This window comes from Bos mutus, chromosome 8 (genome assembly GCF_027580195.1).
Source record: "Bos mutus isolate GX-2022 chromosome 8, NWIPB_WYAK_1.1, whole genome shotgun sequence".
Taxonomy (NCBI): domain Eukaryota; kingdom Metazoa; phylum Chordata; class Mammalia; order Artiodactyla; family Bovidae; genus Bos; species Bos mutus.
This window is the reverse complement of record NC_091624.1, coordinates 50,190,484-50,210,540: the sequence shown is the minus strand read 5'-3', so window position 1 is coordinate 50,210,540 and position 20,057 is coordinate 50,190,484. Positions and strand designations below refer to the sequence as shown.

The 20,057-nt window shown below is 44.1% G+C and overlaps 1 pseudogene; it reads right to left on the bottom strand.

The window, feature by feature from the left end:
* The window catches only part of LOC102268288 (translation machinery-associated protein 16-like), a 47,474-nt pseudogene that overhangs the window by 19,027 nt on the left and 8,390 nt on the right, over positions 1-20,057 (bottom strand).

The following is a 20,057-nucleotide window of genomic DNA, read 5'->3' as shown; positions in this document are numbered from 1 at the left end:
GGTTCTTCACTGCTGGGAATGCTTTCTCTAGCTGTGGTGAGCGAGGGCTGCTTTGCATTGCCGAGCACAGGCTCCTTTTGCGGGGAGCAGGGCTCTAGCACACACAGGCTTCAGTAGTTCCAGCCCACGGGCTAAGTAGTTGCAGCGCACAGGGTTCGTTTCTCCGAGGCATGTGGGACCTTCCTGGGCCGGGGATTGAGTCATTATCTCTTGCGTTGCAAGGCAGATTCTTAACCATTGGACCATCCGGGAAGCCCTAGATACCTCTTATAAGTGGAATTGTGCAGAATTTGTCTTTTTGTGACTGGCTTACTTCACTTACAGAATGTCCTCAAGCTTCATCCATGTTGTAGCCTGTGTCTGAATTCCCTTTTTTTGTTTTCAAGGCTGAAGAATATCCCATTGTATGTATGAACCACATTTTGTTTATCCACATATTCTGTTGAAAGGCATTTAGGTTGCTTCTCTATCTTGGCTTTTGTGTATAATAATGAATAATAGGTGTACAAACATTTATTCCAGTCCCTGCTTTCAACTGTTTTAGATATATATCCAGAATTTGGATTGCTGGATCATATCATAGTTCTATTTTTAATTTCTTCAAGAAACTCTATACTGTTTTCCATAGCTGTTGCACCCATCCCATCAACAGGGCTCCAGTTTCTTTAATCTTTATCAACACTTGTTGTTTTCTGTTTTGTTTTTTGATAGTAGCCATCTTAATGGGTACAAGGTTGCCTGGAACCTAGTCTTTATTAGGAGGCTGTGTTTCTGAAGTGCCTGAGGACATTATTCACTGGCACTGAGCAACGGGGAAAACAGCACAGAGCTCTGGGCAGACGACCTGATAACCTGCAGATAGAGCATATCATAAATTCACCAAAGACTTTGTGACTCTGGGAAAGTTATGCAAGCTCTTAATTTCTATCTGCCCACTGGGGACGAGGCTTTCTTGATGACTTAGCCTCCTCCCTCCTTTCCCCAATGTTTGCTCCAGGAAAAGACAGGAAGTGAGAGATGGGAAATGACTCGTAAGATAAGCACCTTCATCTCAGCTGCCGTCACCCTGAGTGCATTTTTTCCTGTCTTTTTTTTATAAAAACAAGTCATAATTATTTTTTTTTAAATTAGCTCAGAAAAGCCTTAGAATCAAGGAAGTATTTATCCATCCCTTCATCACTTGGAGGCAACCCCTGATAATATTTCAATCTGTTTCTTGTGTTTTTTTTTTTCCTAAATGAGGCAAACTTCTTTAATCTTTGAAAGTCCCTCTTTTCCTAGAGATGAGCACCTCATTTTCACAGCAATCAAAAGCGAAGTTAACTGAGCTCTCAATTTCTTAAATATATCTTTCTTTGTGTTATTTCACGTCTTAAATGTGTCACTTTGAGTGAAAGGCAATTAATTACAGTGGAAACGCTGCTTAGAGACGTCTTATGAAATTGTGTTAATACGTGTAGAGAGAGGGAAAGGAAGGGGAGAGGGAGCTGATGGGCAAAACGACTAGTCTAGTTAAATGGATAATTTCCTTCCCTTTCAAGTTTCAGAGTGGAGGGTCTCTTTATTTAGGAAAGGATCAGAAAGTTATTACGTTTGTCCCAATTTGTCAAAATCAGTAAAACGCCAGCGGAAAAGCAAAGTTGATCAACCAGTAAAAAGGTAACAAACAACAAAAAATATTTTAAAAAGAACACGATCCGTTCAGGAAAAAAATCTGAAGATATAAAAAAGATGTAGTGTGGGACTTCCCTGGTGGGCCAATGGTTGAGACTCTTCACGTTCAGTGCAGGGGACAAGATTTCAGTCCCTGGCCAGGGAACTAAGTTCCCACATGCCATATGGTGTGGCCAAAAAAAGGAAAAAAAAAAAAAAGGAAGGAAGGAAAAAGGTGGAATGTGGGAGAGCCTGGAAGGTAAGGCACTTTGTTAGGAATTTTTGACCTCAGGAAATTGTGCTTGAGGATCTTCTGGGCTGGTGTTGTCTAAAGGAATTGGGCTGAGGCACTATAGGAGACCTAGAAGTTCCTATCTTGGTAGCTTGGCCTGCCTGGGACCACTGAGGATCGCAGACCTGACTCCTAGGCTGGTAGAATAATGCGTGAGAGGAGTTCAGTACCAGGCACAGAGGAAGTACTCAAGAACCGTTCTGTGTAATTGCTGTTATCTGGGGTGGAGGAGGAAGTGAGCTTTTGGATCTTCTTGGCAATGTGCTAGGGGTCAGAAAGTGTCATACTTGGAAGGCAGGCAATGGTGGCGAGCGGCCTGGTCCTTTATCTTCTTTCTGCATACGTGTGTGTTAAGTTGCTTCAGTCATGTCCGACTCTTTGCGACCCTATGAAATGTAGTCCATCAGGCTCCTCTGTCCGTGGGGATTCTCCAGGCAAGAATACTGGAGTGGGTTGCCATGCCCCCTTCCAGGGGATCTTCCCTACCCAGCAATTGAACTTGCCTCTCTTACATATCCTGCATTGAAAGGCAGGTTCTTTACCACCTGAGCCACCTGGGAAGCTCAACTTCTAATTCCTCTTTAATCTAGGCTTCCGGGTCCTGGTTGGGAAAGGCATGTGTGCATATATGTGTGTGTTGGGCATGTAGGATGAGGAAGGCTCCAGGAAGTGGAAGAGTCAACTAATATAATTAAGCTATACACCAGACACCACATTCTAAGTGTTAAAAAGCCAAAAGGCACCAATCTTGCAAGAGAGGTTAGGTAACTTGACTGCACGTTTAGACCAGGCTCGTCTGTCAGAACCTAAAGCTTGAGCAGAGAGAGACATTCTCTCCATTTTCCATTTTAGAGAGATTTTCTCCACTAAGTTTCAAGAGTTCAAGTCTAACCTTGCCGTGGGTAAGGTTGCAAGAGGCAGAAGTTTTCCCATTTGGGGAAAATCAGATTTGGGGAAATCAGAGGCTGTCCAGCTTGGGATGTTGAGGTTTTCTGCCAGTGACAAGAAACCGCACCATCACTGGCTCCCATTAGCACTGAGGGCCTCTCCCCAAAGGGGCTGAGTGGGCTGTCCTGATACAGGCGTGCCAGAAACCTCCTCCTGGGCCATGTGGGAAACCAGGCAGCCCACAGCCCCTGCCTGGTCTGATGCAAGCCCTGGGTAGAAGGGAAGCAAGCTCCAGCGTGCAGGCCAACCCTGGCACACAGTGGGGCAGCGGGCAAATAGCCATCCTTGGCGCCACTGGAGCCAAATTTCTGGCTAAGTGGGCTTCAGTTTCCACACGCTGGTACAGCATAGGAGCCTGGGAGTGTAACTTTGCCATCAACCATGATGCTGAGCCAAAGAGACCCCAGAGAGTTAGCACAGTGGGTGGAAGGTATGGCACGGACACCGGGCTCTCGGGGACCCAGCCCTTCCTTGGGGAGTGTGTTATACCATCCACCCCCAGGACCTGCTATGATGGGGTATGTCACACGCCATCCCAGGGTGGAGGTGGGCTTTCATCACCTGTGCTACCTGTGAAATCTTAGAATTTAGACTAGGAAGGCTTTTGTAATGATCTCCCATTCTTGTTCAGCCTGAATCAGGAAAGGAGGTGAACTATAATTAATAGATCTTTTTTTTTTTTAAGAAATCAAGACATTTTATAGTGTGCTTTAGAAAGATTTACATTCAAAATGATTGTAGTTCTTAATTTATATCCAAACCAATGATAATTATTAATATTTTGGCCAATGGAAAGCTTCAGTTATCAGCAAATTTCATTTAAGTGGAATGGAGAGTATCAGATTTTGCTGGGTTAATGGTAAGAGTCACATTTACTGAATGTTTACCATATCTCAGGCCCTACTTTAAGTGCTTTACTTGCATTAACTCCTTTGATCCAGGTAATAGCCCTGTGCAATGGTATACATAGTCTTGCTTTACGAAGGAGGAAACTGAAACACAGAGGAGTTTAGTAACTTATTCAAGGTCACACAGCTCATAAGTGGCATACTTGGATTTGAACCCAAGGAGTCTGGCTTCTGAGCCTGTGCTCTTAAAGCACTGTTCTAAAGTATCCCAAATAATAAAGACTTTTCTTTGGACATTTACTAAGTGGTCATTTACGTAAAGTTTTCATGGGAATTTTCACAGCAACAGTTCAGGGGTCAAAACAAATTGGGAAGACCAGAAACTTGACATCTTAATCCCTTCCTGCCTCCCATGCAATATTACAAATGAGAAAATGAAAGCCCAGAGAGATGTTAGTGACCTATCTAAGACTGTACCATGAAATCTAACTGGAAGTTAGAACTTAACATCCAAGCTGGGTATTTCCCAACATACCATTCTTGGTGATTTTTTTTTTTTTACCCCCCCGACCAGGCACTGAACTTGTGCCCCTTACAGTAGAAGCATGGAGTCCTAATCACTGAAAGCAGGGAACCAACCAGGGAATTCCTTATCGTTCTTCTGAATGATTTCTATGTCAGTTTCTTAGAGTTCTGAATTCTGCCCCGACCCCCTCTTTTTCTCTCCTCTCTTTCACAGCCCAAGTTCTTGTCAACCAGAAAGTGTCTATGCTTTCCTCTCCTGTACACATAATCCCTGGTTCTGATTCCATTACAAACACTCCTGGGCTCCCCCATGTCTGTCCTGCCTGTTTTGCAGGGGCTGTGTCTGAAGGAAGAATACAGGGTCTATTTTCCTCTTAAAGTCAGGGTTGAAACAGAGTGGCCAGGAAAGGAACTTCAAGCGGTAAGCTCCAGACCACATGATTAGGTGATGGACACCAGGGCCTGGGGACAACGGCCACACCCATCACCCCATCAGCTCCTCCCTCAGCTATTTATCAAATCACTAACTATGCTGAGATGCCCCGAACTCAAAAGTACTATAAGAAACAAAGATTTAAGTGTCATGGCTAGATGCTGGAAATACTGAAAGAGTTCTAAATTAGTAATCAGGAAGCCTGGCTTCCAGGCTTGGCTTTTCCACTAACCAGCGGTGTGGCTTTGGGCAAGTTGACATGCCTCTCTGGGCTTCTTGTTTCTCATATGTTACATGGGTTAATGAGCTGCTTGTCCAACTTCACAGGATTTCTGTGAAGCTAGACTAAGAGAACAACAGTGCTTTGGAGATGACAATACAGTGTGAAGATGCAAGGAATTATTGTTGTTACACTGAACTAGATCCAAACGGCCCAATGCTCCGGATTCCCTGCCCTGATGAAAAATAGTGGCACGAAAGACTTTATTCACTCTCATCTACCATATAGGGACTCGTTCCCTGGAAGGGATTTGGGAAGTAGAAAAACAGAGCCCAGTCTGGGGTTGCGTCCAACTCCACGGATTAGTTCTTTGGGATACCGTGCCAGGAGTCAGGAGCCAGGGCTCTGGACACCACCTGTGTGCCCCATGAGGCTCTTAGCCTCTCTGTGTCTTGGCTGGTTCTGAAACTCTGATGCTACATTGTCAGTTTGAATTCAGGGAGTTGGATCAACTCTAGGATCTGGGGAAGGAGGAAAATGGAAAAATATGCCTAGTAAGTGCCAGGTCCTTCCCACGTTATCTGTCCCCTTTCATTCACTCAGCCCCTGATTGTGCCAGACTCTGTGCTAGAGGCTGGGATCAGCTGTCAGTAATCAAGACAGACCCAGCTTTCTGGCAATTCTGATGAAGCAAAAGAGACAAGCATAAAGCCAAAGTTCACATAAATATAGAGAGAAAATTGTGAGAAAGGATAAGAAGGAAAATAACTGTTGGGGAGACCAAACCAGCCCATTGTGGAGCTGAACTTGACAGAAAACAAGAAGATGGCCAGCTAGAAGGGGACAAAAGAATATGCCAAGGGAACAGGTGTGAAGGTCCTTAGGTTGAAAGGAGCATGGCATGGCCCAGAGACGGAGGGGCACGGCAAGTGTGACCAAGGAGCAGTGAGCACGGGGTGGACTGTTGTTGGTGTGGATGCTCAGAAGCTGACCAAGCCCTTTCTTATAGGCCATGGTCAGAAGCAGGGGTCTTGATCCAATTTTTGAATGTGAGCTCTGCTGACCTAGGTCTTCTGAATACAATTAAAATTTCTTGTTTTCTGGACAATCTGACTGATCACATTCAACAAATTTAATAAACATTCACTGTCCTGTGCCCTAGAAAGATAGGACAAAACAGAAGCTTTGTCTCTGCCCCTTGTGTTGCCATCTGGAGCTCAGGCTGGGTACAGGGCAGCGGGACAGGGCTACTTTATTAAGTAGCCATAAAGCAAGAGAGTCCGAGATGAGTGCCACAAAGGAGGTGCAAGGTCTAAGGTTCAATGAATAGAGCTGACAGGTACTTGTCATGTTAATGGCCACATCTTTGAAGTGCTTGTCACACCCATTGGGAGAGTTTCCAGGAAAAAGTACAATTTCAACTGAGCCTTGGACAATGGTAGGACTTAATATTTTTTTCCAGTTTAAAAATAATATGTACTTCTTAAAGACAATTTGAGAAATGCATAGACGAGTAAAGAAGATAATTATAACCACATTTAATCTGGAGAAACCATTGTAAACGTTTTAGTGAGTAACCTTCAAGGCTTCTTACCTGCGTTTTAACAATGCTGAAAACATCATGTAGCTATAACTTGGCAGCAGTCCCTTTTTTCATTTTATGTGTCAAGTCTTTTCCTATGTCATTAAATATTCTTCAAAAACATGATATGGAATGGCTGTTCAGTATTCAATTTTTTGGATTTGTGTAACCAATTCATTATCATCGGATATTTTGGTAGTTTCTAAATTTGTTGCTACTATGAATAATGCTGCAGTGAGCATCCTCAAACATGAAACCTATGACAGCACCTGGGTATTCCCTTAGGGCAGATCCTGAGGAATAGAATTCCTGAGGGAAAAGGCTGTGAAGATTTCTCTGGCTTTGGATTCATACTCCCACCAGTAACATAAGAGCTTTCCTATCTCACTGCACATTTGCCAACACTAGTTTCTGATTTAAATCCTTACCATTTTGACTCGGGAGGGAGAGGAGCTGTGTTCTCTTGCTGTTTGAGATGATCCTGACCTTAGCCAGCAGAGGAGGGGGAGTCGAGAGGTGGGGACGAACACGGAACAGTTTGAGGGAAGTCCTGGTAGGTCTCCTCCCCAAGCAGCTCTTCAGAAGCGTCTGGAGTGTAAGGGAATCACACAAAGGTTGCCTTGCTATTAACTCCTCCTCTGCTCTCTGTGGCCCGTGAATCAGGATATTTCACCCAGAGGACAGGTGACTGCCTGAGACACTATTTGTCCCAGGATGCACCCAGAAGGAAGTTCATCTTGCCCATACTGCTCCCCTATAGAACAGATCCCCCACCCCCAAATTTCCCCAGCGAGGGGAGAGTCTACTTTCAATCTCCATAAAAAGTGAAATAAGGTGAGGTGGGATGTGGGAGTAAAATTTTTTTGGCAAATGCCTTCAAATTTAGGACTGTATTTATAGACTCCTAGAGGAGCATAAATTAGTTCAACTCTTTTGGAGAGCAACTTGGTAATCAAATTGTAAAGTATGAGTACTCTTGAACTCAATCATTTTACTTTAAGAATGTGTCTGAGGAAATAAGGGGCTTCCCTGGTGGCTCGGTGGTAAAGAATCTGCCTGAGAACGTAGGAGACATGGGTTTGATACCTGAGTTGGGAAGATTCCCTGGAGAAGGAAAAGGCTACCCACTCCAGTATTCTTGCCTGGAGAATCCCATGGACAGAGGATGGCAGGCTACAGTCCACGGTGTTGCAAAAGAGTCGTATCTGTTCAGTTTAGTTTATTTGCTCCGTCGTGTCCGACTCTTTGTGACCCCATGGACTGCAGCATGTCAGGTCTCCCTATCCAACACCAACTCCTGGAGTTTACTCAAACTCATGTCCATTGAGTCGGTAATACTAGCCAACCATCTCATCCTCTGTTGCCCCCTTCTCCTCCCGCCTTCAATCTTTCACAGCATCAGGGTCTTTTTCAATGAGTCGGCTCTTCGCATCAGGTGGCCAAAGCATTGGAGTTTCAGCTTCAACATCAGTCCTTCCAATGAACACCCAGGGCTGATCTCCTTTAGGATGGACTGGTTGGGTCTCCTTGCATGCAAGGGACTCTCAAGAGTCTTCTCCAACACCACAATTCAAAAGTATCAGTTCTTTGGTGCTCAACTTTCTCTATAGTCCAACTCTCACATCCATACTTGACCACTGGAAAAACCATAGCTTTGACTAAATGGATCTTTGTTGGCAAAGTAATGTCTCTGCTTTTTAATATGCCATCCAGCTTGGTCATAACTTTTCTTCCAAGGAACAAGTGTCTTTTAATTTCATGACTGCGGTCACCATCTGCAGTGATTTTGGAGCCCCTCAAAATAAAATCTCTCACTGTTTCCACTGTTTCCCCATCTATTTGCCATGAAGTGATGGGACCGGATGCCATAATCTTAGTATTTTTCTGAATGTTGAGTTTTAAGCCAACTTTTTCACTCTCCTCTTTCACTTTCATCAAGAGGCTCTTTAGTTCCTCTTCACTTTCTGCCATAAGGGTGGTGTCATCTGCATATCTGAGGTTACTGATATTTCTCCCAGCAATCTTGATTCCAGCTTGTGCTTCATCCAGTCCAGCATTTCTCATGATGTACTCTGCATATAAGTTAAATAAGCAGGAGTACAGCCTTGATGTACTCCTTTTCCTATTTGGAACCAGTCTGTTGTTCCATGTCCAGTTCTAACTGTTGTTTCTTGAGCTGCATACAGACTTCTCATGAGGCAGGTCAGGTGGCCCAGTTCCCATCTCTTTAAGGATTTTTCACAGTTTGTTGTGATTCGCACAGTCAAAGGCTTTGGCGTAGTCAATAAAGCAGAAGTAGATATTTTTCTAGAACTCTTTTGCTTTTTTGATGATCCAGTGGATGTTGGCAATTTGATTTCTGATTCCTCTGCCTTTTCTAAATCCAGCTTGAACATCTGGAAGTTCATGGTTCATGCACTGTTGAAGCCTGGCTTGGAGAATTTTGAGCATTACTTTGCTAGCATAAATTTGTGTGGTAGTTTGAGCATTCTTTAGCATTGCCTTTCTTAGGGATTGGAATGAAAACTAACATTTTCCAGTTCTGTGGCCACTGATGAGTTTTCCAAATTTGCTGGCATATTGAATGCAGCACTTTCACAGCATCATCTTTTAGGATTTGAAATAACTCAACTGGAATTCCATCACCTCCACTAGCTTTGTTCGTAGTGATGCTTCCTAAGACACACTTGACTTTGAATTCCAGGATGTCTGGCTCTAGGTGAGTGATCACACCATCGTGATTATCTGGATTGTGAAGATCTTTTTTGTATAGTTCTTCTCTGTATTCTTGCCACCTCTTCTTAGTATCTTCTGCTTCTGTTAGGTCCATACCATTTCTCTTCTTTATTGTGCCCATCTTTGCATGAAATGTTCCCTTGGTATCTCTAATTTTCTTGAAGAGATCTCTAGTCTTTCCCATTCTGTTGTTTTCCTCTATTTCTTTGCATTGATCACTGAAGAATACTTACTTATCTCTTCTTGCTCTTCTTTGGAACTCTGTATTCAAATGGGTATATCTTTCCTTTTCTCCTCTGCCTTTCACTTCTCTTCTTTTCACAGCTATTTTTAAGGCCTCCTCAGACAACCATTTTGCCTTTTTGCATGTCTTTTTCTTAGGGATGGTCTTGATCACTGCCTTCTGTACAATGTCATGAACCTCCATCCATAGTTCTTCAGGCACTCTGTCTATCAGATCTAATCCCTTGAATCTATTTGTCACTTCCACTGTATAATTGTAAGGGATTTGTTTAGGTTATACCTGAAGGGAATGGCAAACCACTTCAGTATTCTTGCCTTGAGAACCCCATGAAAAGTATGAAAAGAGTTGTATACGGCTTAGCAACTAAACAACTTAACGACAGGAACAACTGAGAAAACAAATAGATAAGAATGCAAAAACGAGTGCATAGGCTTGGGCATGGAAGGAGGTACTGTTGATATTCATGAAAACAACCTGAGTGGGTATCTTCTCCATGCCTAAGAAATAGAGACATTTACGTGAGAAATTTCATGCGAGTCTGAGTTAAAGAAGGGGCTAATGCCAGCTAAGAAAAAAACTATCTGGAGACTATCTGCAGGATCCCCTGCCCAACACCCAAGAGGTGCCCCTCCTCCCAGCATGGCACCTAATACGGTAGTCACACAATTCAGGAAGGGTACCAGGCTGGCTCACTTCAATCTGCGCCCATAAACAGGGAGAATAAGTCATTCTGCCAGGAAGGTGAGGGTCCTGTTAGGCTACAGTCCCTCCCGGTCCCTCTCAAGCTGCTAACATGACCAATAGGAGAGCAGTTCGTTCATCCTGAACTGAAACATTCCAATAGGGAATGGAATACCCCCTTATCAGGTGTCTTTCATGAGGTTAAAAACAATCCTAATCAGGGGACCAATTAGACTAAATGTCTATTCTGGAAAGAGATACATCACAAAGAATGAAAGAAAAAAAATATTTAACTTCAAACGACAGCAGGCTTTGAGAGGACATCATTTATTCATTAGAAAAAGCATGCAGGGACCCCCACCCTGTGCTACAGTGAACAAAGCAGGCACAGTCCCTGTCCTCATGGAGCTTGCTTCATGGGGGGCAGTAGGTAACAAACAAAGAAGCAAGACATACGTGGTGGCTATGTGGAGTGCCTGAACAGAGACCTGATGTGACCTGATTGCAGGCAAGGGTGCTGTAGGCAGAGGGCATGAGTCTTGGAACAAAACAGGGGCCAGTGTGGCTTCTGTGCGGGGCAGGGAGAGTAGTGCGGGCTGGGGGTGGGGTAGGGTGGGTCACGAAAGGTCTGATTCAATCTGAAAGCAACTGGCAATTATTTGTTCAGCTGCTCAGTCATGTCCAACTCTTTTTGACCCCATGGACTGCAGCACGCCAGGCTTCCTTGTCCTTCACTATCTCCCTGAGTTTGCTCAAACCCATGTCCAAGGAATCGGTGATGCTATCCGACCATCTCATCCTCTGTCGCCCCCTTCTCCTGCCCTCAATCTTTTCTAGCATCAGGGTCTTTTCCAATGAGTCAGCTTTTCGAATCAGGTGGCCACAGTATTGGAGCTTCTGCTTCAGCATCAGTCCTTCCAATGAATATTCAGGATTGATTTCTTTTCGGATTGACCAGTTTGACCTCCTTGCTCTCCAGGGGACTCTCAAGAGTCTTCTCCAGCACCACAGTTTGAAAGTATCAATTCTTCAGCACTCAGCCTTCTTTATGGTCCAACTTTCATATCTATACATGACAACTGGAAAAACCATAGCTTTGACTATACAGACTTTTGCCAGCAAAGTAATGTCTCTGCCTTTTAAGACACTGTAGTTGTAAATAGGAGAAGAAACAGATGACTTTTTTTGCTGACCCTTTCCAATTGGGCACAACAAGGGTCTTCCTGTCTGGTGTCATCCAAGCCCATAGAATGAGAGGAAGTTCAGTTCAGATGCAAAATTTTATTCTTTTCTTTTTCAAATTTATCCTTTAATTGAAGGAAAATTGCTTTACAGTGTTGTGGTAGTTTCTGCCATACAAGAATGCAGTTCAGCCATAACTATACATATATCACCGCCCTCCCCTCGGCACTCCCTCTAGGTCTGCACACAGCTCCAGGCTGAACTCCCTGTGTTATATAGCAACTTCTCACCAGCTATTTGTTCTAGTCAAGTAATGGACAGCTGCAAGCCTATATTCTAGAGTACATGCTTCCCCAACGGGCTGAAAGATGTCTAGGGGACTTTATCAGGTTATCAGTCAGTGGCGAGGGGGTGGAGTTCTCGTGAGGCAAGAGCAGCTATACTCCTCATGCTCCAGGTCTGAGTGCTGGGTGCAGCGTCTCTGCACATGGCTCGCTGCCTCCATTTTGAATTGAGTGTCGTGTGCAACTTCTGCATGTGGTCCTCCGTCGGCACAGCCATTTTGCACTCAGAACTTTGTTCTGAGGCATCAGGTGCAAGGTCTCTGCTGTCATCCTGTGAGCAAGTGAAACTAGACAAAGAACAAAGGAAAAAGGGGTTAGACTTTTTATCCAAATTCTAGGGGTTTTTTTGGACTGTGTTGCTCTGCATATGGGATCTTTGTTCCCCTGCCTGCAGCCACTGCTGCTAAGTCGCTTCAGTCCAACTCTGTGCGACCCCATAGACAGCAGCCCACCAGGCTCCCCCGTCCCTGGGATTCTCCAGGCAAGAACACTGGAGTGGGTTGCCATTTCCTTCTCCAATGCATGAAAGTGAAAAGTGAAAGTGAAGTCGCTCAGTCGTGTCCTACTCTTCGCGACCCCATGGAATGCAGCCTACCAGGCTCTTCCGTCCATGGGATTTTCCAGGCAAGAGTACTGGAGTGGCTTGCCATTGCCTTCTCCTACCAGGTATTAATTAAACCTGGGCGTAGTGCAGTGGGAATGTAGCATCCTAACCACTGGACCACCAAGGAATTTCCTGCAAATTTTATTATTTAATGGGCTTTGCCAGAGATAGTTTATGCTTATTGTTATTGTTGCTTTTTGAGTTTTGTTGTTTGTATTTTTAGTTTACTAAGTATTTTTTAAAAATTAAGATATAATTGATAAACTATAAAATTTACCCTTTAGAGTATAAGCTGGTGCAGCCATGGTGGAAAATAGTATGGAGGTTCCTTGGAAGACTAAAAATAGAATTACCATATGATTTATCAACTCTACCCCTGGGCCATATATGCAGACAAAACTATAATTCAAAAAGATAAATGCACCCTTATGTTCCATTCACCCCTTTGTTCATAGCAGTACTAGTCACAGTAATCAAGACATGGAAACAAATGTCTATTGACAGAGGAATGAATGAAGAAGATGAGGTTTATATATACAGTAGAATAATATTCAGCCATAAGAAAAGAATGAAATAATGCCATCTGCAGCAACATGGATGCAACTAGAGATTATCATACTAAGTGAAGTAAGTCAGAAAGAGAAAGACAAATACTGTATGATATCACTTACACGTGGAATCTAAATGAACGTATCTACAAAACAGGAACAGACTCACAGATACAGAGAACAGACTTGTGGTTTCCAAGAGGGAAGTGGGAGAGAGAGGGATGGAGGGGGAGTTAGGGGTTAGTAGATACAAGCTATTATATACATTTAGAATGGATAAGCAAGGTCCTCCTGTATAGTACAGGGAATGGCATCCTTTCTCCTGGGATAAATCGTAATAGTAAAGAAAAAACATTTTTTTAAAAGAAATACATATATATATATATGTATGTATGTATAATAACTGAGTTACTTTGCTGTACACCAGAAATTAGCACAACATTGTAAATCAACTATACATCAATAAAAATTTTGAAAAATTCACGCTTTAAAAGTGTGCAGATGTTTCTATCGTATCACATATTTGTGAAGCCATCCCCATTGTTTATTTCTAGCACATTTTCATCACCCTAAAAAGAAACTTCATATCCACTCACATAACTCTCAATATCCCACTCCTGTCAGCCCTTAGCAAACACTAATCTACATTTTGTCCCTATGAATTTACCTATTCTGAATATTTCCCAGAAACAGAATGATACAGTATGTGACTTTTCTGACTGGCTTCCTCCATTTAACATGATACCAAGTTCATCCATGTTGTAGCTCGTATCAGTACTTCATTCCTTTTTATGGCCAAATAATACTGCAGTGTATAGATATACCACATTTCTCCTTTTCTCAATTGATGGATATTTGGGTTGTTTCCACATCTGGGCAGTTATGAAGAATGCTGCTATGAGCATCATGTATGAGTCTTTGAATGAAGAATATATGAACATATGGTTTCCCTGAATAAGTGTTCCTTGGATTGCTGTAAGACTTTAATTTTCAGAGTTCAGAAAAAGTTGATTTTGACAATTTTTGCCAATTTTGACAATTCTGTCAAACTGTGTGTATGGAGAGGATTTTTGGAGATCCTTACTCTGCCATTTTGCCAATGTCACCCTGAATCACTTCATTTTAAACCCTATATTAGTATTTGATGAATCAAAATAAACTGAATTTTAAAGGTAAGTGACCCCAAAGGTTGTCTTCTAAGACCTGCCTCTGTTTTTAAATTTATTGTTTCTGATGGGCCAAATGTTGAGTGAAATAAGAGGCCAACTAAGCGAGTTAGACCTTCAGTCAGCCTCTGGGTAGGGCTTCAGGGCTGGGAACAGTGCAATTGTGTTTCTTGATGAGATGGCCGTTCCCGCAGAGCAAGCTGCTGCCATGGGGATGAGCGCCCTTGGCCAGTGGGAGGAGGCTGGCTTGTGGCTCTAACTGGCTGTAGGACCTTGTTCCAGGCTTCAAGCCCCCAGCTTTATGATTTACTGTGATCGGGGGTCCCCAGAAGCCACAAGGATGCTCCACTCTGGGAAGGCCAAATATTTCCAAGTTTTTATGGCAACTCTTGGGGACTCTTGGTTGTTAAATGGGGACTCTTGGTTGCACATGAGGACACTTTTGCACATCATAACTTCTGTAGAATTTCCTGTTCAGATAGATTTGGGGTATTGTCTGGCAGCAGCAGGATGTATAAGTTGACTTCTGTAAGTTGACCTCTGTTGTTCCTTGGGGATGAGGTATGGTCACTTCTCTTGGGTTGGCAGGAAAGCAGATTATTCATGCCCATGTGGAAGATGGAGGAGCTGAGGCCAGAGCAGGGCCAGACTATTTCAGCTGCCTCGAAGTCCTCAAAAGGGCTTGGCTGGAGCTCTTTGTGTTCCAGTTTCCAACTGGTTTTTCCTGTAGATGGCCCCATGGCAGGGTGGAGTTTATCCAGGTCAATATCAAGTCTTACTCTTGGAGATAAAAATCCAATTGCAGAATTCTGGCTCAGTAGAGATAAATGAGAGAAGGGCCAGGTGAGGGAGTTGATGGAGATGAGTGGGAAATATGAGGGGCTACCCTTGCGGGCCAAGTGGATCTCAGGATGTGCTAATGAAATAATGTCTAGAAGGAGGGATGTTAAATTTCTACATACTCTGGGTTGCATCATACTTCCCTGGGGTTTTGTGTCCTGGTGTATGTCTAAGGTAGGGAGGGCATCCTGGGAACTATATTGTGTTAGAACAAGTGAAGTATTAGAAGCTGTCTAGCTAAAGGACAGATTCAAGGAACATGGTCTGTAGATCTCTAATGGGCTGTCCTGGGGCAGAGAAAGCCAGTTAGAGAGACCCCCTTGAGGCCCGAGTTGGGTTCAATGGGGGAAGTTGCAGGGAGGTAGCCTTAAGCTCAGCATTGAAAAGACCTCTGTAACAGGTTGAGTGTCCACATAGGTAAGCGTGGGTTCAAGTCTGTAGGCAGTAATCCCCCAGTCAGCCCAAAGGGGCCAGAACAAGAGAGTTCTAGAAAGTGTTCTGTACCACATCTGAAATAATGTTCTCTTAAAAACATGTTGTGGAGAAGGCAATGGCACCCGACTCTAGTACTCTTGCCTGGAAAATCCCATGGGCGGAAGAGCCTGGTAGGCTGCAGTCCATGGGGTCGCAAAGAGTCGGAACGACTGAGCGACTTCACTTTCACTTTTCACTTTCATGCATTGGAGAAGGAAATGGCAACCCACTCCAGTGTTCTTGCCTGGAGAATCCCAGGGACGGGGGAGCCTGGTGGGCTGCTGTCTATGGGGTCGCACAGAGTCAGACACGACTGAAGCTACTTAGCAGCAGCAGCAGCAGCAAAAACATGTTGAAGCTGGGCATGGTCATTGTACCTTCAGATCTAGCCTTCCTACATTCCAGATCTCCAAAGGCATGTCCCTAACCCCTCCCCGCCACCCCCATCCCCCTCCAGTTTAGCATCAATCAGAAACCAGGCATTCTCCTAGACTTCTCCCCTTCTCCCACTCACGTCAATAGATCAGTCAATCACCAGATTCTGACAGAGACAACCTCAGGCTAGCTCTTGCATCTGGCCACCTTTCTCTATCCCACTGCTGCTGTCTTAACTCAGATTTTTACCATTTCTTGTCCCGTCCTTTGTTACAGATTCGTATCTGTTCAGGGGTAATCTTAACTGATGATCCTTAAATGCAGTCTGATCATTTTAGCACTTTGAAATATTTACCATCTCTCCATACTCTCAGGATAAAGCATAAACAGTTTAACACGATATTCAACCCACCTTTCTGGGATCACTCTTCTCCAGGTGCTTCATGCTCCAGCCACATGTCATGACCACCCGGCCTTTGTTTATATCAGCTTTTTGTATAAAGTTCTCTTTCCTGGCTTTTTTTTTTTTTGCTTGTTTGTTTTTTAGGTTTTCAGAAAGATTGATCAGAAAGTGCAGAGTTCTCACACACACACAACCCCCTCCAGTTTCCCCTGTTATTTACATCTTGTGTTAGTGTAATATATTTCCCCACAACTAAGGAACCAATGTTGATACATTATTATTAAGTCCATAGTTTACATTAGGGTTCACTCTTTGTGCTGTACATTCTGACAAATGCATGATGACATGTTTCCACTATTACTATATCATACAGAACAATTTCACTGCCCTAAAAAGCCCCTGTACTCTTCCCTTTAATCCCTCAAAACCAGGTCAAAATCTATCCATCTTTTAGGATCTTATGTAGATACTACCTCCTCCAGGAAACTTTCACTAATTCTGTCGACTGAAAATATTTACTCTCTTCTCTTAATAATCAGTAGCATATATGGCACATCTTTTCCATCCTGGGTGCTATACCAATCCTCTCTCTCTCTTCCATATACCAACTCTGCTGGATAGATTCTAACTTCCAGATGAAGAAACAGAGGCTCCTTTATTGAAATGACGTGCTTAAGACCTTACAACTAGCAAGTATGAAGACTGAGATGTGAACCCAGGTCTGTTTGCCTCCAGACCCACCAAGAGGCCTTTTCAAGTCCTTGACCTCATTCACTGTTTGGTTTCCACCCTGGACTGAGAATTTGAGTTCAGGTGCAATCTCTGGGTCCTTAGAATCCAGCATAGAGCCTAAAACAGATCAAGGTTTTAAGGTAAATGTGAACAGATTGAAAAGTATTTTGTTCATCGGAATTCAAAAATCCAGAGTCTTTGGTCTGTCTGCAGGAAAAATTTGCCCCATTCACTCCAGCAAACACTCTGGGCTGAGCCTCTTGAGTGAACCTGTTAATTCCAGTGACAATCACCTGAAGTTGTGTGTGAGTCTGTTAGTGCAGGAGGATCCCTCTCCCCTACTCCTAGGACACTCTTAGGAGGGAAATGGACTCCTTTCATCTCAGCCTGGAGAGGGCTGGAGAGGCCCAGCCTTCCTGCTGGGCTCTGCTGGAGATGGGCCAGGCCCCGAGTGTGCTCACGTGTGTGCACTTGAACTCCAGCATCTTCTCTTCTTCACGATCACACCACCAGATGCGTAGTTCTCTCTGCGAATGCAATTTATATGTCTGAACATGAACGGAGGATTTGTGAGCCTTCAAGGCTGGGGCTTTGGAAATTACCTCGGCAGGCCAGGGCTGCTGGGTGGAGACCTAGGGTTTTAGGAGACTTTGGGGGAATTATTTTCAAAGGTGCTGAGGCTCCTCCTGGCCGGAGGAAGGGCCATCCCCATTCCACATCCTCCCCCAGGCCCTTCCTAGGGTCCGTTTTGAAACAAACCCAATAAGACTTTCTGGTTTAACGGTGATCACGAGGGAGCTACACAACGTGGCAGAACAAAGGCTCATTTAACAGGTCAGCTGGGCAGGGAGTGAGGGGAAACGGGAGCGGGTCGAGCCTGGGCTCCCGTCCAGTATTGGGCACTCACTAGCTGGAAGCGTCAGTAAAGTTTTAAATCTCCGCCTCAGCACCTACCTGAGGAAGTTGAGAGGGATAAATAATGTACACCAGGAGGCTGTCTCATTTTGCAAAAAGACGCAGGCTTTTGTATCTGCCAAATTTGTATGGTCTCAGGCAAGCTATTTCACCTCTCAGAGTCTCCTTTCTGTTATTTGTAAATTTGGAAATAATAATGGTTACCCTGCAGGGTTGTTTTTTATTATTATTGTATTTAATTTTTCGGCTGCAGCACATGGGATCCTAGTTCCCTGACCAGGAATCACACCTGCACCCTTGTGTTGTAAGTGCAGAGTCTTAATAACCACTGGACCACCAAGGAGGTCCACTGCAGCATTGCTTTGAGGGACTAAATGAGATAGTATGTAGAAGTGCCCAGAGCAGCGCTGGTACCTAATAAGGGTTCAGCATCAGCTGCCTTCTCTCCCTTTGGCATGTCAGTCACGCTCTCCCACCCACTCCAGGGCCTCAGCCACCACCTCTGTCTGAAGTGCTCCTCACTCACCTAACACAGTGCTCCAACCCCCATCATCTCTCTTGACTGACAATCCTGAGTCGATTTTCTCCCCACTTGCGGGGACCTTATTGCCTTCTGTTCTGCCTACAAAAGGCTTTTTCTGAACCGTTTTGACCATGTCTTTTTCCTGCTTATAAAACCTCTTACGACTTCCCTTTGTCTACACGATAAAACCTAACCTCCTTTCCACCTTTCACCTTTCCAGTCTTGCTTTATCTTGCTTTAAGTAGATGTCATACTGCTGTATCAGGTCCAGTGACTGTGGCTCCCTGTTTTAAGCATCTGTTATCCCTGTTTCTTGGGTGTCATTGATCTTTCTCCCTCCCAAGTTGAGGATGGTTTCTGTACTGAATTTTGAAGATGATGATTTCTTGACCTAGTTTAAGAAAGTATTCTATGGAAAAACAAAATAGCAATTTTTTTCTTTATACCTCAGAAGCCACCTGAGTTTTGCCATGGATTTATTCACTGTTTTCCTATGAGCCAGCTGTAGAAAGATCAGAACATCCCATTTCTTTGTAATTTCCCTGTGCTGAGTAGCAGGCCTGGAAAATGATAGATGCCTAAAATTGATCAGGGTAATCGATGCTACGTGAAGTATTTACACATGATGGATGTATTATCTGCCAGATGTGAGTCTTGGCAACGGCTTGCTTGTTTATAAAACCCCAGAGATCTCATTTGTATTAGTGACTAATGTTTGCACATGGAGCTGTTTGCAGTGTTTTAGAAATGACTATTTATTCGACATGCCCACCTTTCTCCTTTACTTTCCCATTTATCACAAGCCTTGCTGCTCTTTCCTACATAACAAAATTAGGGTTTTCTTCAACCTTCTTTCTCCTTGACCTTGCTGATATATGGGGGTGTTTTCACTTTGCATTTCCAACTGGGCTTCCATTTCCCCTCTCCCTCTAATTAAAAACTTATGTGTTGTTGGTGTTATCTCCTGAGGCTCTGACTACTCATTACCCATTACTGTACCTACAAATAAACTCTAACACCCCTCATATGGCATTTAGAATCCTCCCCAACCTGGCCTCTGCTGATCTTTCCAGCTGTATGTCTTACTGAGGATCCCAGCATTGGACAGGGATATTCTTGTAAGTGACAGAAACACAGCCTGCCTGACCAGCTTATTCCCACAGAAGTATTTATTGAAAGATCCCTGTCTATGAAGAAAGATCTGCCTGAATGAGCGCAGTTCTAGGAATCTCAAAGACAGAAACCAGGGTCTCCAAGACTGTCATTACCTACCATAACGCCATTTCTGCTTCCTCTCATTTTTGCTTGTCTTACGTGTCATTCTCTCCTGCAGATAGGTTTTCCTATACCTGGCAAGCAATAAGGCCACTGTCAGCTGAACTCCTCAATCGGGAAAGTATACCTTTTCCCAGTTGCCCTGGGGGAGGAACTCTGAGTGGCCTGCCTTGGGCCCCTTATATTCCTGGGTGAGTCTCACTAGCTGGGGCATGAGGGGTGATAACTGGCCCAGCTCGCATTGCTGGCCTGACTCTGAGGCCAGGAGGGCAGTGCTGGCTCCTAGACAAAGGGAGTGGGAGGGTGCACTGGGCACACAGAACTCCATGGCTGCTGTTGCTGCTGCTAAGTCGCTTCAGTCATGTCCAACTCTGTGCGACCCCATAGACAGCAGCCCACCAGGCTCCCCCGTCCCTGGGATTCTCCAGGCAAGAACACTGGAGTGGGTTGCCATTTCCTTCTCCAATGCATGAAAGTGAAAAGTGAAAGTGAAGTCGCTCAGTCGTGTCCGACC